Source organism: Cyprinus carpio, chromosome A18, assembly GCF_018340385.1.
Source record: "Cyprinus carpio isolate SPL01 chromosome A18, ASM1834038v1, whole genome shotgun sequence".
NCBI lineage: Eukaryota > Metazoa > Chordata > Actinopteri > Cypriniformes > Cyprinidae > Cyprinus > Cyprinus carpio.
Genome location: NC_056589.1, coordinates 9,767,851 through 9,789,516, shown reverse-complemented (window position 1 = coordinate 9,789,516; position 21,666 = coordinate 9,767,851). Strand labels below are relative to the sequence as shown.

Sequence of the window (21,666 nt, the reverse complement as noted above, 5' to 3'; positions counted from 1 at the left end):
TAAAAGATATCATCTTGTGATGGCGCCGCACATGGCTGCTTCAGTGCTTGGCTCTCCAGTGTTTGTACTGTTTTTGTTCGTTTTTCCTGTTTTTTTTGTTTATCAAACACAATCAGTTTCACCAGGGATGAACTGCTGAACATTTGGTAGAACACACCACAAAATCTTCTACCGGATTGCAATTATTCTGACGTTTTACTGAACGTTGTACTCGGCGGAGCAGCTGTGCTGATCAAGTGCTTCAGGACGCGCAGACACGGGAAGAGAGTCAAGCTCAGAAAGCGTGGATTTCGAACACCATTGCCTAGCGTCCATCTGGCAAATCTCCACTCTCTACCCAACAAAATGGACAAACTTCTGCTCTCCTGGACAAATAAAGATTTCTCACACTCTGATGATCTGTGAGTCACAGAAACCTGGCTGAATGACGACATTCCGGACAGAGCGCTCCATCTGCCTGGCTTTCAGCTGTTTAGAGCAGATCGTGAAGCAGAATCAATGGGGAATGCTCAGCTTTACAGAAACTTGCTGATCAGATCACAGAGACAGAACAACAAAACCCAGACTCTGTTTTAATCATTCTTGGGGACTTTAATAAAGCCAATCTCTCCCATCAACTGCCAAAATACAGACAGCATGTCACATGTCCCACCAGAGACAGTAATATACTAGATTATTGTTACACCACAATAAAGGATGCATATCACTCTGTTCCAAGAGCTGCTTTGGGGCTGTCTGATCACTGCTTGGTTCATATTATACCAACCTACAGGCAAAAACTTAAATCTGCTAAACCTGTAGTAAAGACTGCAAAGAGATGGACCAATGAAACAGAGTGGGCTTCAGAAATCCTCTTTTGACCTCACTGATTGGAATGTTTTTGAAGCTGCTACCACCAATCTGGACAAACTCACAGAGACTGTAACATCATATATTATTTTTTGTGAGGATATATGCATCAACATTTTTTTTGACAGTCAACAATGATAAGCCATGGTTTACAGCAAAACTCAGACAGCTTCGTCAGGCCAAAAAGGATGCCTACAGAAATGGGGACAATGTCTTGTACAATCAGGCCAGGAACACACTGAACAAAGAGATTAGAGTGGCTAAAAGGACCTATGCTAAAAAGTTAGAAGATCTGTTCACTTCCAATGACTCAACTTCAGTGTGGAAAGGTCTGAGAGCCATCACAAACTACAAGACACCATCCCCCTGCACTGAGGCAAATTAACAACTTGCTAACAACCTGAATGAGTTTTATTGTAGATTTGAAACCCCCCACACCCGTTCTGACCATCTCTTTACACAACTGTTAACACCTCCTGCAATCCCCGTCTCTCCACCTCCTGCTCTTCAAATCGGTGAGGATGATGCGCGCCAGGTCTTCAGGAAGAACAAAAGAAGAAAGGCACCAGGACCAGATGGTGTTACACCAGCCTGTCTGAAAACCTGGCCTGAAAACAGCTGGCCCCCAATCTTTTCACAGATCTTCTACAGATCTCTGGAGTTGTGTGAAGTCCCTTCCTGCTTCGAACGTTCCACCATCATCCCTGTTCCAAATAAACCCAAGATAACATGACTTAACGACTACAGACCTGTGGTTCTAACGTCTGTTGTCATCAAGTCGTTTGAAAAACTGGTTCAGGCTTATCTGAAGGACATCATTGGACCCTTACTGGACCCCCTGCAGTTTGCTTACAGAGCAAACAGGTCTGTGGATGATGCAGTAAACATTGCACTGCACTTCATCCTGCAACATCTGGACAAAACAGGGACTTATGTGAGGATCCTGTTTGTGGACTTTAGTTCGGCTTTCAACACCATCATCTCAACAGCCCTCCAGACCAAACTGACCCAGCTCTCTGTTCCTAGCTCTATCTGTCAGTGTATCACCAGCTTTCGGACAGATAGGCAACAGCTAGTGAGACTGGGGAAATTCATGTCAAACAGCTGCTCCACCAACACTGGTGCCCCTCAGGGATGTGTTCTCTCCCCACTGATCTTCTCCCGGTACACCAATGACTGCACCTCTAAAGACCCCTCTGTCAAGCTCCTGAAGCTTGCAGAGGACACTATAGTCATCGGTCTCATCCAGGGCAGTGACGAGTCTGCTTACAAACAAGAGGTTGAGAAGCTGGCTGTCTGGTGCAGTCTTAACAACCTGGAGCTGAACATGCTCAAAACAAAGTTGTGTAAAATTATAGTAATTACATGATAAATCGAATATAAAGTGTAACAATTTCTTTATCAACAAGTGCTGTTAGTCCTGTTACACATTTGTACTTTCATTACCAAAAAAGTGTTGTTACAAATGTCCTGTTACACATTTGTACTTACACATGCCATTCAGTGGGTTGTTACATGTGTAGTTACACAAACATTAGAGCAGTAGATACTATGTACCTATGTGTACTTACACTGCATACAAATAACACATACACATACATTTTAATTACAAAGAAAACAAATAACAAAAAAAAAATATAAAGTGGGACACTTTTTTTAGGTGACCGTTATTTTAGAACGTTTCCCCTTTTGTTTCCATGGCGACGCATCATGCTTGTCACATGACACACCGCAGCCACGAAAACACTGAATGACAGATGGAATGCTTTTATTTAGTTTTTCCTTTTTGATTCAAAATATTCACACACATGCTTACCATGTCATAAACTATCTGACATTCCAGTTCACAAATACGTGAGTGTATTTTTTTCATTTAAAAACCGTCATAAATGAGCTTGAAAGTGATCTATAATGTGAGATGGATGCCACCATGTTTGTACGCAGTGCAGTTCAGAGTCCTGTCAGTCGGATTTACAGCACGTGAATTCATCAATTTCGTCAAAGTAGCTGGTCAACTGGGAGAAAAATAGAGTAATCTTTACACTATGTGTATCTGATATGAAAAAAAAAAGTCTGCAAATTATATTTCAGTGGATTGCTTGTTATTGCTGCTTTCATAGACATCCGTGTGTATTTTTCAAACTCTAAATGTATTGCTTTACTAGTACTTGTGTATTTAAATGTCTGAAACCTAAAATAAACATTATGTGGTTAAAAACATTGCAATTATATGACAAGGGCAGAGCATGTCTCAGTGCCACCCAAAGCGCGAAAGCAGTTTGAATTTGGCAGTTATGATGTCACCGAATGTTCTAAATCCCATATGTGGGACCGTACTCCCAGGGGTACAGAAATAAAAATCTCACATGTGGGACCATACCACTCAAAGGGTTAAAATCTTCTCTCCCCCACTTTAACCCTCTCGGTAATTCTGGAAGCCTTTGATTTATCCATTGACCTACTGCATATTCTTCACTCTTACTCCAGTTTACTTTTGCAGTGGATGCCTTTGTATACACTTCTATACTTTATGTAAGATTGATGACATCTTATTCACTGCGTAAAAAGAGGAATTTCCGGGATAAATCTGACATGGGAAATTTCAGTGAAACTTAAGGTGTACGACCTTAAAATTAACCATGGTTTTATAATAGTAAAAGTGTATACTATGTTTTTTGGCAGTTTGACTGCCATTTCTATAATGGCAGTTTTACTACAAATAGGCTACCATGTAAAACTATGGTTAGTGTACCACTGAATTGTTTGGCATTGGTGGGAACGCCCACAAAAATGGCATAACTGTTTATGCCGTGGGGGAAAACAAACCATTCGAATTAACGCGCAGAGACCTTATTAGGCGCTTGATCTTTATTTTTTGTGGCGATTTCGATTGATTTTTGCTTGGTGCAGTGCCAAGAAGTTGCTGTGTGGCATTCTGTACCTCTAATAAGTTAAAAAAAAACCTGATCTGAAGATGTATATGACCAGTGTTGGGTATAGTTACTTTGGAAAGTAGTTAGTTAGGTTACAACGTTACCATCAATTAAAAGTAATCAGTTATGATACAGCGTTACCTATTCATAAAAGTAACGCGTTAGAGTACTCATGCGTTACCAAAAATTAAAAGCCGTTTGCAGCGGCTCACACATGACAGACACAGCCCCCGGCCCCTTTAAATGCACCTAGAAGTCGTGACTCCCGACAATGAATAACGTCAGTCATCCGACTAAATTAACACTGCAGGATAACAATAACAGGAAAGACAGCCAGCAATAGGCTATTCCACATGGCGTTTTATTTATTTATTATCACAGAACATATTATTAATCAAAATTCGCACCTACCCAGCCCGGGTAGCCTAGGCTACTCTATATTATGAGCACCACAAGAAAACTCCTGATTTTTCTTTAACTTTAAATAATGCAGTTATCAAAGTACAAGTATGCTTACTTGTAAACACAACCTTAAACAGGCTTGCAGATTTAAATCCATTTAGAAATGATGAACAACCAGCCAGCCAACGATCTAACAGAAATTAACAGCTGCCTGTCAAACAAAGATGTTTTTTTAAATTTGAGGTAGAATTTTTGGCGGTCGACAGAAGCTTTTCACCAACGCAGAGTGTGCATTTTACCGTTATGTTCTTTTCTTTTTCGTTGACAAATTGAAAATAATGTGCGTACTTCCATAAACCAAACGCTGTCCTCTCTGCCATCTTGCCGATAGTTCGAAAAAAAAAAAACACACACACACAGGGTCAGGCGCAGGGCACAGACGTATCACAGCCATTGACTTTACGATCACAGAGCTTCGGATCCGCTGATACATCCGCAGGTGGCACAGTAGACCTAGGCCTACTGTCTGACAAAAAGCAGGCTGCAGTCGGGATTTTCCTTTCCTTAAAATAACGGATTACTTTTTTTAAAAAATAACGAAGTTACTGATTACTTACGCAAGTTACGAAAAAAAGTAATAAGAGTACTCTAACGCGTTACTTTGTAACGCGTTACCCCACACATTTATGACTGATAAACTGACAGAACCAAGGTAGCACAGATATACACTACTTACTAATGATCGTCATTAGTCCCTGTCCCCCTGCACTTTGCTACTTTGTCACTTAAATTTCCCTGATATTTTGTGATGTCATTATCTAGTAAAACATTTATTTTGTATTATTATACACAATCCCTTATGGAAATTAGCCATGGTATTACTATACTAAATGTATAGTAGGCTAAACAGGTTTTTTTTTTTTTTTTGGTGTAACAAAACGTTTTTTACTACAAATACCATAGTTAAACTATGGTTAGTGTAACAAAACGTTGTTTTTACCATGGTTTAACTAGTAACCAATAACCATGTTTTTTTTTCGTATTTTATATACAGATTTTCAGGTTATATATTTATTTTACGGCATGTATTTGTGAAAATGATTAGGCAGCCGCAGCACACACCACGAAGAATAATTTCAAGACACTTCAGTGGACCTGTTTTGTCAATGTTAAAAATATTTTTTATATATCAATAATAAAGTACGACAGGCTTTTACTCAAGTCTTTATCACTTTATTAAAATTAAGCAAAATAAAACGTTAAATGTTTACTTTTCACAAGCCGTATCGTTGTCGTATAGGCTTGTAGTAAGCGGTCTCTTGCTCCATTAGGTAACAAAAGATGTCGGGAAACGACACCTTTGTCCATTCCGTTGGGTTGTTTGCCCAGTCAAAGATACCGTACGGACAGTCCGACCCAATATGGCTCAGTTTTTATATGTATGTTGCTCTGTCGAGCTGCAATTTTTTTTTTTTTCTAGGCCATTCTGAGTCTACACCATGCTTTTCCAGTGAGGGGGAAGGACTGTTATCCCCCACGCCGACTATGCCCACACAGCTATGATGCGACACTGAATAAGTCAATGGTTAATTTATGGTTACCATGGTGAGTACAATAATCATGTTTTTATTTTATTTAATTTTTTTTTATGTACCATGATTAATGTCGTAATTAAGGGAGTAAGCACTGTCTTATTTTTTCAGGGTGTTTATCGGTTAAAAATTAATAGTCCAGTTATTTTAAATCTGTAGGCTAGTTTAAATTAATCTGAACTGAATGAATCTAAACGAGTCTTTAGAATAGAATCGCAAAATTTGAGTGAGATTAATAAAATAAAATCCACACTATTTGTTGTAGTTCTGTAATAGAGGTAATGAACAGTAATATATCATGCACTGACATTCCAGGCCCCGGATTTAGAGCTGATTCACATGAGACTTCCAATTCTTGACACCCTTAAATGGAATTTTTTCGGAATTGACTCACTGTTCTTACCCCTCCCGCCGCAGCTGTTGTTTGAATTTGCGCGGGCGCGCTGCTGACTGGAGAGCTTGTGTTCTGCAGTGAGGGGATACTGGCTGACAGCGTTCGGTAATTTCTGAAAGATTTACCTCAGATAAAGGTAAGTGTGAATACATAAAACCATTTTGAATAACATGTTTACAAGAACATAACATTTAACGTTGTTTGGTGTTGTAATATTTTTTTTTTATCTGTATTTCTAGCATCAAGTTGTTTCGAGCCGGTTAGTCACGCTTCAGGTGCTTCGCTGTTGCGCGCGCTGATTTTCTGAGAGATTTACATCAGATGAAGGAAAGGTTAGTATAAATACATAAAACCATTTAAATTTTTTTTTTTTTTCAGAACATAACATTAAAATTGGTTCAATGTTGTATTATTTCACTCAATCTGTATTTATAGCCTGGTGTTGTTTCGAGCCGTTTGTTCCCGCTTCAGCGGTCACAGCGTCCAGAGAGATTTATATCAGAAGAAAGTAAGAAAAAATTTACAGAAACATTTTAAATAAGCTATTTACCAAAGCTTAATGTTAAGTGTTGTAATTGATATATTTGATTGGGTTTATGTTGTAAAATTAGTCTAGATATCTTGATAAACTGCTAACTGGTAACTTAGTTAGCAACTGCTACGTAACGTTACATTTTTAAAGTTAGCCTTTAATACAATATACCGTATTTTTCGGACTATAAGTCACACCTAAGAATAAGTCGCATCAGTCCAAAAATACGTCATGACGAGGAAAAAAACATATAGAAGTCGCACTGTACTATAAGTCGCATCTATTTAGAACCAAGAACCAAGAGAAAACATTACCTTCTACAGCCGCGAGAGGGCGCTCTATGCTGCTCACTGCTCCTGTAACCTATCAGATCGGCTGCATATTTTACCATATTTTACAGTTTGTAATCTGCAGAATAGGAATTTCTTTTTGGGGGCATTTTGTTTACATTCAGTCTTTCTCAGCTGTCTTTAAGTTAATATTTCAGTTAACAGTTTTCAGTTGTTTTCAGTTAATGTTTTCAGGGGTATGCTACAGGATTACTGAGCAGCATAGAGCGCCCTCTCGCGGCTGTAGACGGTAATGTTTTCTCTTGGTTCATTTCTCTTGGTTCATGTCAAATTAATTTTGATAAATAAGTCGCACCTGACTATAAGTCGCAGGACCAGCCAAACTATGAAAAAAAGTGTGACTTATAGTCCGGAAAATACGCTACATGTTTATTAATTAATGTTCGTTTAGCTAGCGTGCTTAAGATGGTAACATATTCCCCATTGACAAATCTGCAGACACATTCTGCTCATCTGATTTCAGAGGCTCCAAACACTGCAGCTGACTTCTGATTCACCGGAGACATGGTGTGTCTTCATTTGTTAATATATCATAATTTTCAAAGTGCAGCGTAAATTTCACGTGTTTTTTTCAGGTCAGTGTTCTAGTTTTAATTTTTAGAAATCTACAATGTATTTTGTTTTATTATGATGTGATTTAATGTATATGTTTTAAAGGGATCTTTATATATATATTATAATATATATATATATATATATATATATATATATCTATATATATATATATATATATATATATATATATAAATGTTTTTAGGTCAGATAGCAATTGTTGCCATTATTCTGGAAACTGCTGGTCTTTAAAGAACAGTCAACTTAACTTGAACACAGTTTTTGAATACCATTCTATTACTAAAGTTATATTTTATTCAGTTACTAAATCACTTTGACTAGCTTGGTTTTTTTTTTTTTTTTTTTTTTTTTTTTTTTTTTTTTTTTTTTTTTTTTAAATTATTAATGAAGTTTATTTTAACAAAGTTTAGGAGAAACATTTTCAGATAATCCAACCAATTAGCGTCAGAGGAAGTCTATATATCGCCGCTTTTCTCACCTCCATTCTCAGACGACAGCAGGCCAAATATGCTTATTCTGTCTATTATATATACATATGTGACCTTGTGAATTGCTGTATAGTTCAGCTAACAAAATAACCACCTGCATTATTACAATCATACTATCATTCAACGTTCCAACATTCTAAAACAACTAAAAAATTAAAACTTAAAAATGTATTTATAGAAAGTGTGTTTTATTATATTTTTACAGGATCCTCTGTTCCCAAAACCAACCATTCATCTGAAGGACTGTGAAAATATGAATCCTTTGAACCACCGGTGACAGTTTCCACATGATAAATAGAAAGGATTGATATTTCACTGAAATTAATTAAAATTATCATTTAATTACATTTAGTCTGCCAGTCAGAATTATAGCTGATTAAATAAAAATAAATAGTGGTTCATGTTTGTTTTGGGATAGTGGTTCATGAGTCCTTTGTCCTGAACAGTTTAAATGGCCGCTTTTCTTCAGAAAAATCCTCCAGATCCTTCACTTTCTCAGGTTTTCCAGCATCTTTTGCATATTTGAACCCTTTCCAGCAATGAATGAATGATTTCAGATCTATTTTTTTTTATACTGAGGACAACTGAGGGACTCATACACAACTATTTCAAAAGGTAAACGCATTTATTGATTCTCAAGAAAGCAACACAATTTATTAAGAGAGACAGGATGTGAACTACTTGAACTGGATGATCAGGGAAAACTACTAATTTTTTCCTGAAAATCAGTATTAAAAAAGTATGTAGCTTCTGAAGGGCAGTACTAAATGAACAGATATGATCTTTAAACAAAACAAGAAAAATGTACTTATCATCCTGTTCAAAATGTACGCCCCCAACTCTTAATGCATCGTGTTTCCTTCTGGAGCATCAGTGAACAACGTTTTCACCTTTAATAATAGTTGGGTATGAGTCCTTCATTTTTCCTCAGAGTGAAAAGATAGATCTCAAATTTATTAGTCATTGTCGGACAGGGGCCAAATATGCAGAAGATGCTGGAAAACCAAAGAATTTGCGGGACTTGGAGGATTTTTCTGAAGAACAGCATGCAGTTGAAGCGCTCTGGTCTCATGAAAAACTATCCCAAAACAAAAACAGCTGTGGGTCATCCAGTGTATGTAAACTTTTGAACATTTTTATAAATTATACATTTTAATTTTTATAAAATCAGTAAATGTAAATATCTATTATGTAAAATTGCTTCTTCATGACGGTACTAAATAAAAATAGCATACATTATGATCCCTCTTATTTTGTTAAAATAATCGCATATTCTGCTAGGGCAGAGATGGGCAAACTCAGTCCTGGAGGGCTACTGTCCTGCAGAGTTTTTCACCAACCCTAATTAAACAGACCTGAAGCTAATCAAGGTCTTCAGGATTACTAGAAGGCTACAGGCAGGTGAGTTTGATCAGGGTTGGAGCAAAACTCTGCAGGGCAATGGCCCACCAGGACAGAGTTTGCTCATCTCTGTGCTGGGGTATGTAAACTTATGAGCATAACAGTGTCTTCTGTAGCTTCTGAACGGCAGAATTAAATGATAAAACATGGCATGGTCCTTTAACATACCATTACACAAGTATAAATAATGACATTGTTATTACTTGTTTTTGTGACATATCAGGACACAAGTTTGTATAATGACATGGGTATGACACAGGTATTACAAGGAGAGGGTGACTTATGAGGACATAACCCATGTCCCCATTTTTCAAAACGCTTATAAACCATAAAGTATTAGTTTTTTTTGAGAAAGTAAAAATGCACAAAGTTTCCTGTAAGGGGTAGGGTTAGGTGTAGGGTTGGTGTAGGGCGATAGAATATACAGTTCGTACAGTATAAAAACCATTACACCTATGGGATGTCCACTTCTATTTGATGCTGTGGTCACAGCACCAACACAAGCGTGTGTGTGTGTGTGTGTGTGTGTGTGTGTGTGTGTCTGTCTGATTGAGAGAGCGGTAATCATTGTCCTGGCATGAGTGTCCATTGCAAGTGTATTCATTATTGTGTTTGTCTTTTGGTTAGTATACATTTTTTTATTGTTTCTTTTAAAAATTATTTTATTTTTTAATCAGTTTTATGATTTATTGAAGTGTCTGTGTTTGCAAAATATTTAAAATATTTTTCTCAATCTAAATGCTGTTGCAGTCCCACTGAGTTTGTTTGATAATATTTGCAGTCCTGTTAAATGTTTGCTGTCTTGCATTTGCTGAAAAATAAAAATTGAGTTTTGTTGATGACTTGCTCTGTTTGTGGTTTTGTTGACAGTTTTAATTAGCGCATATGAGACATTTTTGTATAGAAGGCCCGTAGCATTTAAAACATATTAAGTGTACAGTAATTTATAGACGTTTACTGAGACATGAGACGAGTGTTAATGATAAATCCCCTGTAATGTTTGTACTGGCTACTGTATACAGGCCACCAGGGCACCATATAGACTTTATTAAAGAGTTTGCTGACTTTTCCAAAAGGAGTAAAGTAACAACAATAAGAAATCAAAACCAAGAATCAAGACTAGAAAACTAAATTACAATAAATAAAGCAAGAACAAACAGATTACCAACCTAAGGACCAAGACATATACAACAACAAGGAACTAGACAAACCACGGGCTCAAGACCTAACCAGACAGGGGAGAACAAGGAACATATAAGCCACTCCGCCCAGTTGTGCTGGCTGCAGATAAAGTTTTAATTGTTGGTGATATTAATATCCATGTTGATAATGAAAAAGATGCATTGGGATCAGCATTTATAGACATTCTGTACTCTATTGGGGTTAAACAACACATCTCAGGACCTACTCATTGTCGAAATCATACTCTAGATTTAATACGTGGAATTGATGTTGATGGTGTTGAAATTATGCAGCCAAGCGATGATATCTCAGATCATTTAGTTCTGTGCAAACTTCATATAGCTAAAACTGTAAATTCTACTTCTTGCTACAAGTATGGTAGAACCATCACTTCTACCACTAAAGACTGCTTTGTAAGTAATCTTCCTGATGTATCAAAAATTCCTTAGCATATCCAAAACATCAGAACAACTTGATGATGTAACAGAAACTATGGACTCTCTCTTTTCTAGAATTTTAAATACAGTTGCTCCTTTATGCTTAAGGAAGGTTAAGGAAAACAGTCTGACACCATGGTATAATGAGCACACTCGCACCCTAAAGAGAGCAGCACGGAAAATGGAGCGCAGCTGGAGGAAAACAAAACTAGAGGTATTTCGTATTGCTTGGCGGGAAAGTAACCTATCTTACAGAAAAGCATTAAAAACTGCTAGATCTGATTACTTTTCGTCTCTTTTAGAAGAAAACAAACACAACCCCAGGTATTTATTCAATACAGTGGCTAAATTAACGAAAAATAAAGCATCAACAAGTGTTGAGATTTCCCCACAGCACAGCAGTAATGACTTTATGAACTACTTTACTTCTAAGATTGATACTATTAGAGATAAAATTGTAACCATGCAGCAGTCAGCTACAGTATCACATGAGACAGTGCACTATAGATCCGCTGAGGTACAGTTCCACTCATTCTCTACTATAGGAGAGGAAGAATTGTATAAACTTTTTAAATCATCTTAACCAACATCATGTGTGTTAGACCCTATTCCATCTAAGCTCCTAAAAGAGATGCTTCCAGAAGTCATAGATCCTCTTCTGACTATTATTAATTCCTCATTGTTATTAAGATATGTCCCCAAAACCTTCAAACTGGCTGTTATTAAGCCTCTCATCAAAAAACACAACTTGACCCAAAATAACTAGTTAATTACAGGCCGATCTCGAATCTCCCTTTTCTGTCCAAGATACTAGAAAAAGTAGTATCCTCACAATTAAATTCCTTCTTAGAGAAAAATGGTATCTGTGAGGATTTCCAGTCAGGATTTAGACCGTATCATAGTTGTGATGGCTACGGCCACACAGGGTAACATCACCTCAGTTCTAAACATTTGATTATCGTTTTATTATTTCAACTCCTTGGTTTGTTGCACTGATTATTATTTACAGTCATCTAAAGTATGATATCTAAATAAGGAACAATAGAGTTTTTTGATTTGGTTTATTTTGCTTTACCTTTATATTGATTTACAGGGAGTGCACTAATCACATGTTTCTTTGTGTTGAGTTACCTGGACCTGTTGGGGGCGGTCCCTTCCTGGTTGGGCAAAAGGAGTGGCTAAGGGCTGAGGAGACCTATATCCGGGAGCCAGCTCGTTAGGCTGTACCATGTTTCACCATGTGCCAGGGGGGATTTTGTCCTTAGTTAGCTCTTGAGTTCCTAAGTGTTAGTTTGTTTACCCCTTCTATGTTACTTGGTTTTGTCAAGCTGTTATATAAGCTTCCTTCTGTGTCTTTGTGGCAGGTCAGTTTTGTCCAGTTAACCTTGTGTTATGAGTTGATGTATTTGAGCCTATATTTAGTTATTTTTTGTTGACCTCTTTTTAAGGCCTAGTTATTAATTTTGGTCCTTATGTAACTTCTCAATAGTTTGGGTAATAAAACCCCACTTTTTGAAAAACCACTTCCTGTGTCCTCTTGCCTCACTGCGTTGGTCCCTGACAATTGGTGGCAGCGGTGGGATCATCCAGTGACAGACACAGGATATTTTTTTTATTTTTGTGGTGTTATTCCCCAATAAGAAGAATTGAATCGTGGTGGAAGAGGTGGAAAAGGCAGACAACAAGGAGGAGCTGAAAACCAAACTGTATTGGACAAGCAAACTGTTAGTGAAGAAGGAGAAAATGGAGCTTTTGGAGTGAAAAACAATGAAGATGAAGGAAAGGAGCCAACCCTGTCTGACCTGGCAGCCATTCTCCGAGCACAGATGGGACAGCAGGAGGCCCGAGATGAGAAGCAGATGGAAGCAACTACAAGACAAGAACAGCGGTTTAAAACACTTCAACATCAATTTCAGATGCTGCAGTTGGAAGTACAAGCCCGAACATCTCCACTGTCAGAGGCTCCACCAACAGATTCTGATCAAGATCTGGAGGCCTTTCCACACAACAGACCTCATTCTCAAACCCGAATGGATCCCACTGTTGTGATTGATTCAACTACAACAGCAGCAGGTCAAGACCATCCACACCATGTGCCCCGACTAGAGAAATTTACTGATGATGACGATATTGAACACTTTCTTATTGCATTTGAGCATATTGCCTTAGCCTGCAGATGGCAGAAGCCAGACTGAGTTTTTCATTTAATGCCATTGCTAACTGGTAAAGCTAGAAGTGCTTATGTGCATATGGACATTGATGACTCTCGATTATGATAGGGTAAAAGGTGCAATTCTCTCCAAGTATGACATTAAGCCTGAGACCTACAGGCAAAGATTCCGTTCCCTAGAGGTAAGCCCTGACGAGAGCCCAAAGGAATTGTATGTCAGAATCAAGGAGCTGTATGGAAAGTGAATCCAGCCAAAAGGTAAAACAACACAAGAAATTGGTGATATTATCATGCTGGAGCAATACTTGAGAATGGTGTCCCCTGAGCTGCAGATTTGGATCAGAGAGCACGATCCAGGTTCTGCCATGGAGGCCGCTAAACTAGCCGATGTGTTTGTGGCGGCGTGGAGAAAAGGACAGCCATGGAGCTACAACTCATGGAAGACCACAAGAGACAGCTGTAAACCCCCTCAGCAGTATCAACCCATCCAGCAGTACCAACCAAAGCCAGAGGCCAGTGGGGGTAAGGTTCCCACTGGGGAGAACCAGTTGTTTAGCAGACCATCACAACCCTCAGATAGAAAACCAATTTGCTATCTCTGTGGAATAGAAGGCCATACAAAGCCCATGTGCCCTAAAAATAAAGCAAAGTTGACTCAGATGTGTGTTGTACCACGCCCTCATGTGGATGCTGTTTCCAAGAATGACCAGACTGTAAAGATGGCTGATGTTGAAGTTAATGGAACTGCTCTCAAAGCTTTAATTGATACCGGGAGTGATCAGACACTTGTGCACAGGAAGTTTGAACCAACCAATATTATCAGCACCAGAGACACCATCCCTATATGTTGTGTGCGTGGTGATGAAAATAGTTACTCAACTGCTGACATGTATATCAAAGTTGACAATCAAACATATCTCTTGAACATTGTGGTAGCTGATAAATTGCCTTATCCTGTTGTTCTAGGACGAAACCTCCCAGACCTCCTACTTTTTGATTTGTTCGAATCAGACAAAATCAGAAAATGCTATGCTGTTGTCACCAGGGGGCAGGCTAAGAAGTCTAACGAACACCTGGAGATCCTCAGTACCTTGCCATTCTACAATGACGAGGTAACACCCAGGAAGTCACGTAAAACTCGTAGGCAGAGAAGACAGGAGAAATTCCTTCACACAGTTGTGAAGTCACAAACTAACACCCAGCCAGAGTTGCCTTTAGGATTTCAAATGCCAGCCAGTATCATAATTATGCAGAAATCTGATCCATCTTTAGCATCTCTTTTTCAGAAAATCAAGAAGGAGCCAGGAGATGAGCTGGACGTAGCAAAGAGGAGTACATTTTGCAAAATGGCATTCTCTACCGTCAACAGGAATCCGTATTGCAGCTAGTGGTCCCCCAAGCAGCCAGAGAGGCTATACTGGTGTTGGGGCATTCTGTTCCCTGGGCTGGCCACCTAGGTAAGCACAAAACCACAGCCCGCATTAAAAAACATTTTCACTGGCCTGGACTGCATAGAGATGTTGCTGAATTCTGCAAAAGTTGTCCTCAGTGTCAAATGACATCTGCTAGTCTTCCCTCCAGAGCTCCACTTCTACCACTCCCCATCATTGCCACTCCATTTGAATGCCTTGGGATGGACATTGTTGGTCCTGTTGAGAAGAGTAAAGCTGGGAACCGTTACATGCTGGTTATAACAGACTATGCAACCAAGTACCCCGAGGTGTTCCCATTGAAGTCCATAAAAGCTAAATCTGTGGCTTTTTGTCTAGTACAGTTTTTTTCAAGAGTGGGTTTCCCTCGTGAAATACTGACTGATCAAGGAACTAACTTTGACAACTTTGTTGAAGCAGGTCTATCAATTACTTGGCATCAGGAGCCTGAGAACCACACCTTACCACCCCCAAACGGATGGGCTGACAGAATGTTTCAACAAGATACTGAAGCAGATGCTGCGAAAGTTTGTGAACAGCAGTGGTACAGACTGGGATCTCTGGCTGCCATATCTTTTATTTGCATACAGGGAAGTACCCCAAGCCTCCACTGGGTTTTCTCCCTTTGAACTTCTGTATGGGCATGATGTCAGAGGCCCTCTGCTGAGAGAGAGTTGGGAGGGAGACCAGGGGAGAGGGGATTCTGTTAACGTGGTATCCTATGTTGTGCAGATGAGAGACCGATTGTAGAAAATGAGCGAGCTTGCCCAGTCACACATGGCAGAGGCCCAGAAACAGCAGAAGTCCTGGTATGATCGGTCAGCCCACCAGAGATCCTTCAGCCCTAGACAGAAGGTGCTAGTGCTTCTCCCTAGTGATGACAACAAGCTTTTGGCAAAGTGGCAAGGACCATTTGAGGTCTGGAAGAAACTTGGGCCTACCACCTATCGGATATTGACCACAGGTCAGTCACGTTCCAATAAAGTACTGCATGTGAACCTCCTGAAGGAATGGGTGCAACGACCTGAAAAGAAAACAGAGGTGATGCTTGTCAGAAGCATTCTGGAAGAGGAGGAAGTGGATGAGCAATACTTGCCTTCTGAAGGTGTTCCAGTGGACTTTGATCTCAGTCATCTCTCTGAATACAGACAGCAGCAGGTGAGAGCCATCTGTAATCTTGAAGTGTTCCAGCAGAACCCTGTGAGGACTGACCTTGTTGAACATGATATTGACCTTAAAGAAGGTGCAGCTGTGAGACTACTCAGTTACAGGATCCCGGAGCGCCTGTTGACCGCACTGAAGGAGGAAGTGGATCTCATGCTGTCCCAGGGTATCATAGAGGCTTCAAAGAGTGAATGGTGCAACCCGGTAGTCCTTGTACCAAAAAAGGATGGTAGCATAAGATTCTGTATTGATTTCAGGTACTTGAATTCAGTTCCTCAGTTTGACTCCTATCCAACACCAAGGACTGACGACCTGCTTGAACGGCTGGGAAAAGAAAAATTCCTGACCACATTAGATCTTAGCAAAGGGTACTGGCAAGTACCACAGGGAGTTGACTGCTTTCCGGATTCCATGGGGCCTATTCCACTTTACGGTGCTCCCATTTGGCCTTCATGGAGCGCCAGCAAATTTCCAGATGCTTATGGACCCGGTACTTCGTGATACCTCTGCATTTGGGGCAGCCTATCTTGATGATATAGTTCTGTATAGTGACAGCTGGGAGCAACATCTGGAACATCTGTGCACTGTCTTGGGCTGTCTTCACGCTGCTGGGCTGACCGTAAATCCCGCAAAGTGTGCCTTTGCTGCATCTGAGACTAAGTACCTGGGCCATATCATTGGGAATGGGATGATACGACCACAGGTTAGTAAGATCCAAGCCATTGAGTCATGCCGTTTACCCCAAACAAGGAAGCAACTCAGATCCTTTTTGGGCATGGCAGGCTTTTATCGTCACTTCATTCCGCAGTTTTCCACCAGGGCGGCTCTCCTCTCAGACTTGACCAGGTCCCGGAGTCCCAATCAGATCCAGTGGACAGAGGAGGCCATGGCAGCTTTCCATGATATCTGGCAATCAATGAGTAAGCAACCAGTTTTGTATGATCCAAACATTAATGACCATTTCTTTGTGCAGACTGATACTTCCGACAGGGGTCTGGGCGCTGTACTTCTTCAGAGGCCCCCTGAGAACCGCCATCCTGTTGCTTACATCAGCAGAAAGCTGTTCCCCAGGGAGGTCCGTTATTCGACTGTGGAAAAAGAGGGACTGGCTATCAAGTGGGCCCTGGACTCCTTCCGCTACTACCTCCTGGGTAGAGAATTCACACTGGAGACCGACCATAAAGCACTGCAGTGGATGGAGAGGATGAAAGACACCAATGGAAGAACAACCCGTGGTACCTGGCCCTGCAACCATTCCGTTTCAGCATCCAACACATCCCAGGCAAAGAGAACCAGACAGCTGACTACCTGTATCGCTGTACCAGCGAGAGTCCTGAAGGGGGGGAGTGTGTGATGGCTACGGCCACACAGGGTAAAATCACCTCAGTTCTAAACATTTGATTATCGTTTTATTATTTCAACTCCTTAGTTTGTTGCACTGATTATTACTTACAGTCATCTAAACTATGATATCTTAATAAGGAACACAATACAGTTTTTTATTTTGGTTTATTTTGCTTTACCTTTATATTGATTTACAGGGAGTGCACTAATCACATGTTTCTTTGTGTTGAGTTACCTGGACCTGTTGGGGGCGGTCCATTCCTGGTTGGCCGAAAGGAGTGGCTAAGGGCTGAGGAGACCTATATCCGGGAGCCAGCTCATTAGGCCGTACCATGTTTCACCATGTGCCAGGGGGGATTTTGTCCTTAGTTAGCTCTTGAGTTCCTAAGTGTTAGTTTGTTTACCCCTTCTATGATACTTGGTTTTGTCAAGCTGTTATATAAGCTTCCTTCTGTGTCTTTGTGGCAGGTCAGTTTTTGTTCAGTTAACCTTGCGTTATGAGTTGATGTATTTGAGCCTATATTTAGTTATTTTTTTTTTACCTCTTTTTAAGGCCTAGTTATTAATTTTGGTCCTTATGTAACTTCTCAATAGTTTGGGTAATAAAACCCCACTTTTCAAAAAACCACTTCCTGTGTTCTCTTGCCTCACTGCGTTGGTCCCTGACAATAGTACTGAGACTGCTCTCCTTAGAGTTACAAATGACCTGCTCTTATCATCTGATTGTGGTTGTATCTCTCTATTAGTGCTATTGGATCTTAGTGCTGTGTTCGACACTACTGACCACAACATTCTTTTGCATAGACTAGAAAACTTTGTTGGCATTAATGGAAGTGCATTAGCATGGTTTAAATTGTATTTATATGACCGGCATCAGTTCGTAGCAGTGAATGAAGAGGGGTTTCCTATCGATCACAAGTGCAGTATGGAGTACCTCGAGGCTCAGTACTAGGGCTGTTACTCTTTACACTTTACATGTTACCCTGTGAGATATCATCAGGAAACATGGTGTTAGCTTTCACTGTTATGCTGATGATACTCAGCTCTATATTTCTTCGCAGCCTGGCGAAACATACCAATTTGGAAAACTAACGGAATGCATAGTCGATATAAAAAAACTGGATGACGAGTAATTTCTTATTGCTAAATTATGAAAAAACAGAGGTGTTAATTACAGGACCTAAAAACTCTGCATGTAATAACCTAGAACGCTGTCTCAAGGTGTTCTAGGCGTTCCATCTCAAAAATATATCTAAATTACGGCCTATGCTCTCAATGTCAAATGCAGAAATGTTAATCCATGCGTTTATGACTTCAAGGTTAGATTATTGTAATGCTTTATTGGGTGGTTGTTCTGCATGCTTAATAAAAAACTCCAGCTGGTCCAAAATGCAGCAGCTAGTGTTCTTACTAGAACCAGGAAGTATGACCATATTAGCCCGGTTCTGTCAACACTGCACTGGCTCCCTATCAAACATTGTATAGATTTTAAAATCTTGCTTATTACTTATAAAGCCCTGAATGGTTTAGCACCTCAGTATTTGAATGAGCTCTTGTTACATTATAGTCCCCCACATCTGCTGGGTTCTCAAAACTCAGGCAATTTGATAATACCTAGAATATCAAAATCAACTGCGGGCGGCAGATCCTTTTCCTATTTAGCGCCTAAACTCTGGAATAACCTACCTAACATTGTTCGGGAGGCAGACACACTCTTGCAGTTTAAATCTAGATTAAATAACCATCTCTTTAACCTGGCTTACACATAACACACTAATATGCTTCTAATATTCAAATCCATTAAAGGACTTTTAGGCTGTGTTAATTAGGTAAACCGGAACTGGGAACACTTCCTATAACACCCGATGTACTTGCTACGTCATTAGAAGAATTGCATCTACGCTAATATTAGTCTGTTTCTCTCTTATTCCGAGGTCTCCGTAGCCACCAGATCCAGTACGTATCCAGCCCAGATGGTGGATCAGCACCTAGAAAGGACCTCTACAGCCATGAAAGACAGCGGAGACCAGGACAACTAGATGAGCCGCAGAGACAGATCCCCTGTAAAGACCTTGTCTCAGACGACCACCGGGACAAGACCACAGGAAACAGATGATTCTTCTGCATAATCTGACTTTGCTGCAGCCTGGAATTGATCGGCTGGTTTCGTCTAGCCAGAGGAGAACTGGCCCCCCGACTGACCCTGGTTTCTTCCAAGGTTTTTTCTCCATTCTGTCACCAATGGAGTTTTGGTTCCTTGCCGCTGATGCCTCTGGCTTGCTTAGTTGGGGACACTTCATTTACAGGGATATCGTTGACTTGATTGCAAATGATTGCACAGATACTATTTAAACTGAACTGAGATGAATGACATCACTGAATTCAATGATGAACTGCCTTTAACTGTCATTCTGCATTATTGACACACTGTTTTCCTAATTAATGTTGTTCAGTTGCTTTGACACAATCTTTTTTGTATAAAGCGCTATATAAATAAAGGTGACTTGATTTGTCCGTTTAAGGAAATGTAACTGCTTGTACCCTGGATTTTAAGGAGACTTTACTTCACAGGGATGATCATGGATTTACCAGTGAGTGAGTAAACATTTCCGTCCATGTCTGGGAGTTTATCTCTTTAGTGAGCGGACTGGAAAACTGCCGCACACAAAACAGTCCATTTCTGACAGTGTCCAGAAGTCAGAAACGCCAGAGCACATAGACAGAAACTGCCGGAAACGTTCCATTTGCGGGTTTGTGCGCTGACGTGAACAGTCCGGAAACACACCTTTTCATGCAGTGATTGTCCATTTATAAAAACTGTTATATCATCAGCATAGGCATATGACACAAATTTATTACAATTAAAATCATTTGTTATTACAAACCCTTTAAGATTGCTTCTAATTCTTCTTAATAATGATTCAGTGGCAATGCTATAATTTTCAGAGAGTGGGAATCCTTGCCTAATTCCTCTTTTTAGATGAACTGCTGCACTCAACCTTCCTCCCACCTTCACCAGTACAGAAACATCTCTATATAACAGTTTTACCCAAGAAATAATCCTTTCACCAAAACCAAAAGAACTCAAAGCACTGAAAAGATATCTTGATCTATTGATAAAAAAACCCTATTAACATTCTCTTTAAAACTCAAATCAATAGTATCTCTTAAAAGAAAATGATCATCCATAATAGATTGTTCAGGTACAGAATATGTCTGATCACTATGAATAACTGCTTTCAGATAACATTTCAACCTATTTGCTAAACATTTGGCCTGACCTTTATAATCTGTATATAAAAGTGAAACCGGTCTCCAATACTTGAAAAATCCTAAATCCCCTTTTTTTAGGTATGAGGGATAATACTGCTCTTCAGCAGTTAATTGGAAGTGTAACGATTAGTCCACTGAAGGCGAGTGCAGATGAACCCAAGTGCAGTTTATTTACAAAGGTGCAATCCAAAACATCCAAACATAATCTCAACAAGAAATGAAGACTTGACTTGATTTGAACAGACTTGACTCGATCAGACTTGACTTAAACAGACTTGACTTGACGAGGCATGAAACAGACTTGACAGAAACAGACTTGACGTGGCATGAACAGACTAGACTCACCATCAGCAGGTTGCAACATTATGTTACGTTAATACACAAGCGCTAATGACAAAAACATGACTACTTATAACAAACAATACAGGTCACATGACAAGAACAAACCAATAGGAAACAGACACATGTCTAAGACAACCAATGAGTAAACATAAATGGAAGCTTTAGCATAAGTTCTACCGGGAAGACTCAATTGTTAGCGTCACTTTTTACCTTCTCAATTGTCCAATCACGTTCTAATAATAGAAGTATAAAGGACCTGTGCTTACATTTGTCTGAGTTTGCAGATGCTGAACGCTTCACTCAGTTGCTCGCGTTCTGTTGCCGACCAAATATGTATCAAGACTCGCAATCTCTTTGCAATTATTCTAATTTTGAGAACGAAATCGTCCTGCCATCTCCTATTACCGCTCGCCGAAGTTCGCGTATACAGTGCCGGACTTCTCCATGGGCACAGTGGTCTTCTGAAAGTATGACTAAAGTTCTCGAAGACGCCGGCATACCAATTAGCCAAGGTCTCTCAAGAGAAGATCTACTTTCTCTCGCCCATAACACGCTGGGCAATCCCCCTGTTTCTACCCATACGACTCTAAAAGCATCGACATCGACAATACAGACAAAACAGACCGGAAGGAAAAGGACGGCTAAATCTTCTTCACCCGTTCCAGCAAAAAGAACATCACAACCTGCCAGAGCACCATCTTCACCTCAAATCATCGAATCCACCGATACGAATTTCCAGCTCATCTCTGCTGTTCAAAGTCTCTCTAAAACAGTCAAAGACCTACAATCAAAAATGACTAACCTCGAACA

General features: G+C 39.8%; 1 protein-coding gene across 2 annotated transcripts in view; it reads right to left on the bottom strand.

The window, feature by feature from the left end:
* LOC109051868 (spondin-1-like) overlaps positions 1 to 21,666 on the bottom strand; it is a 224,995-nt gene that overhangs the window by 150,909 nt on the left and 52,420 nt on the right. The gene's annotated exons all lie outside the window — the stretch shown is intronic.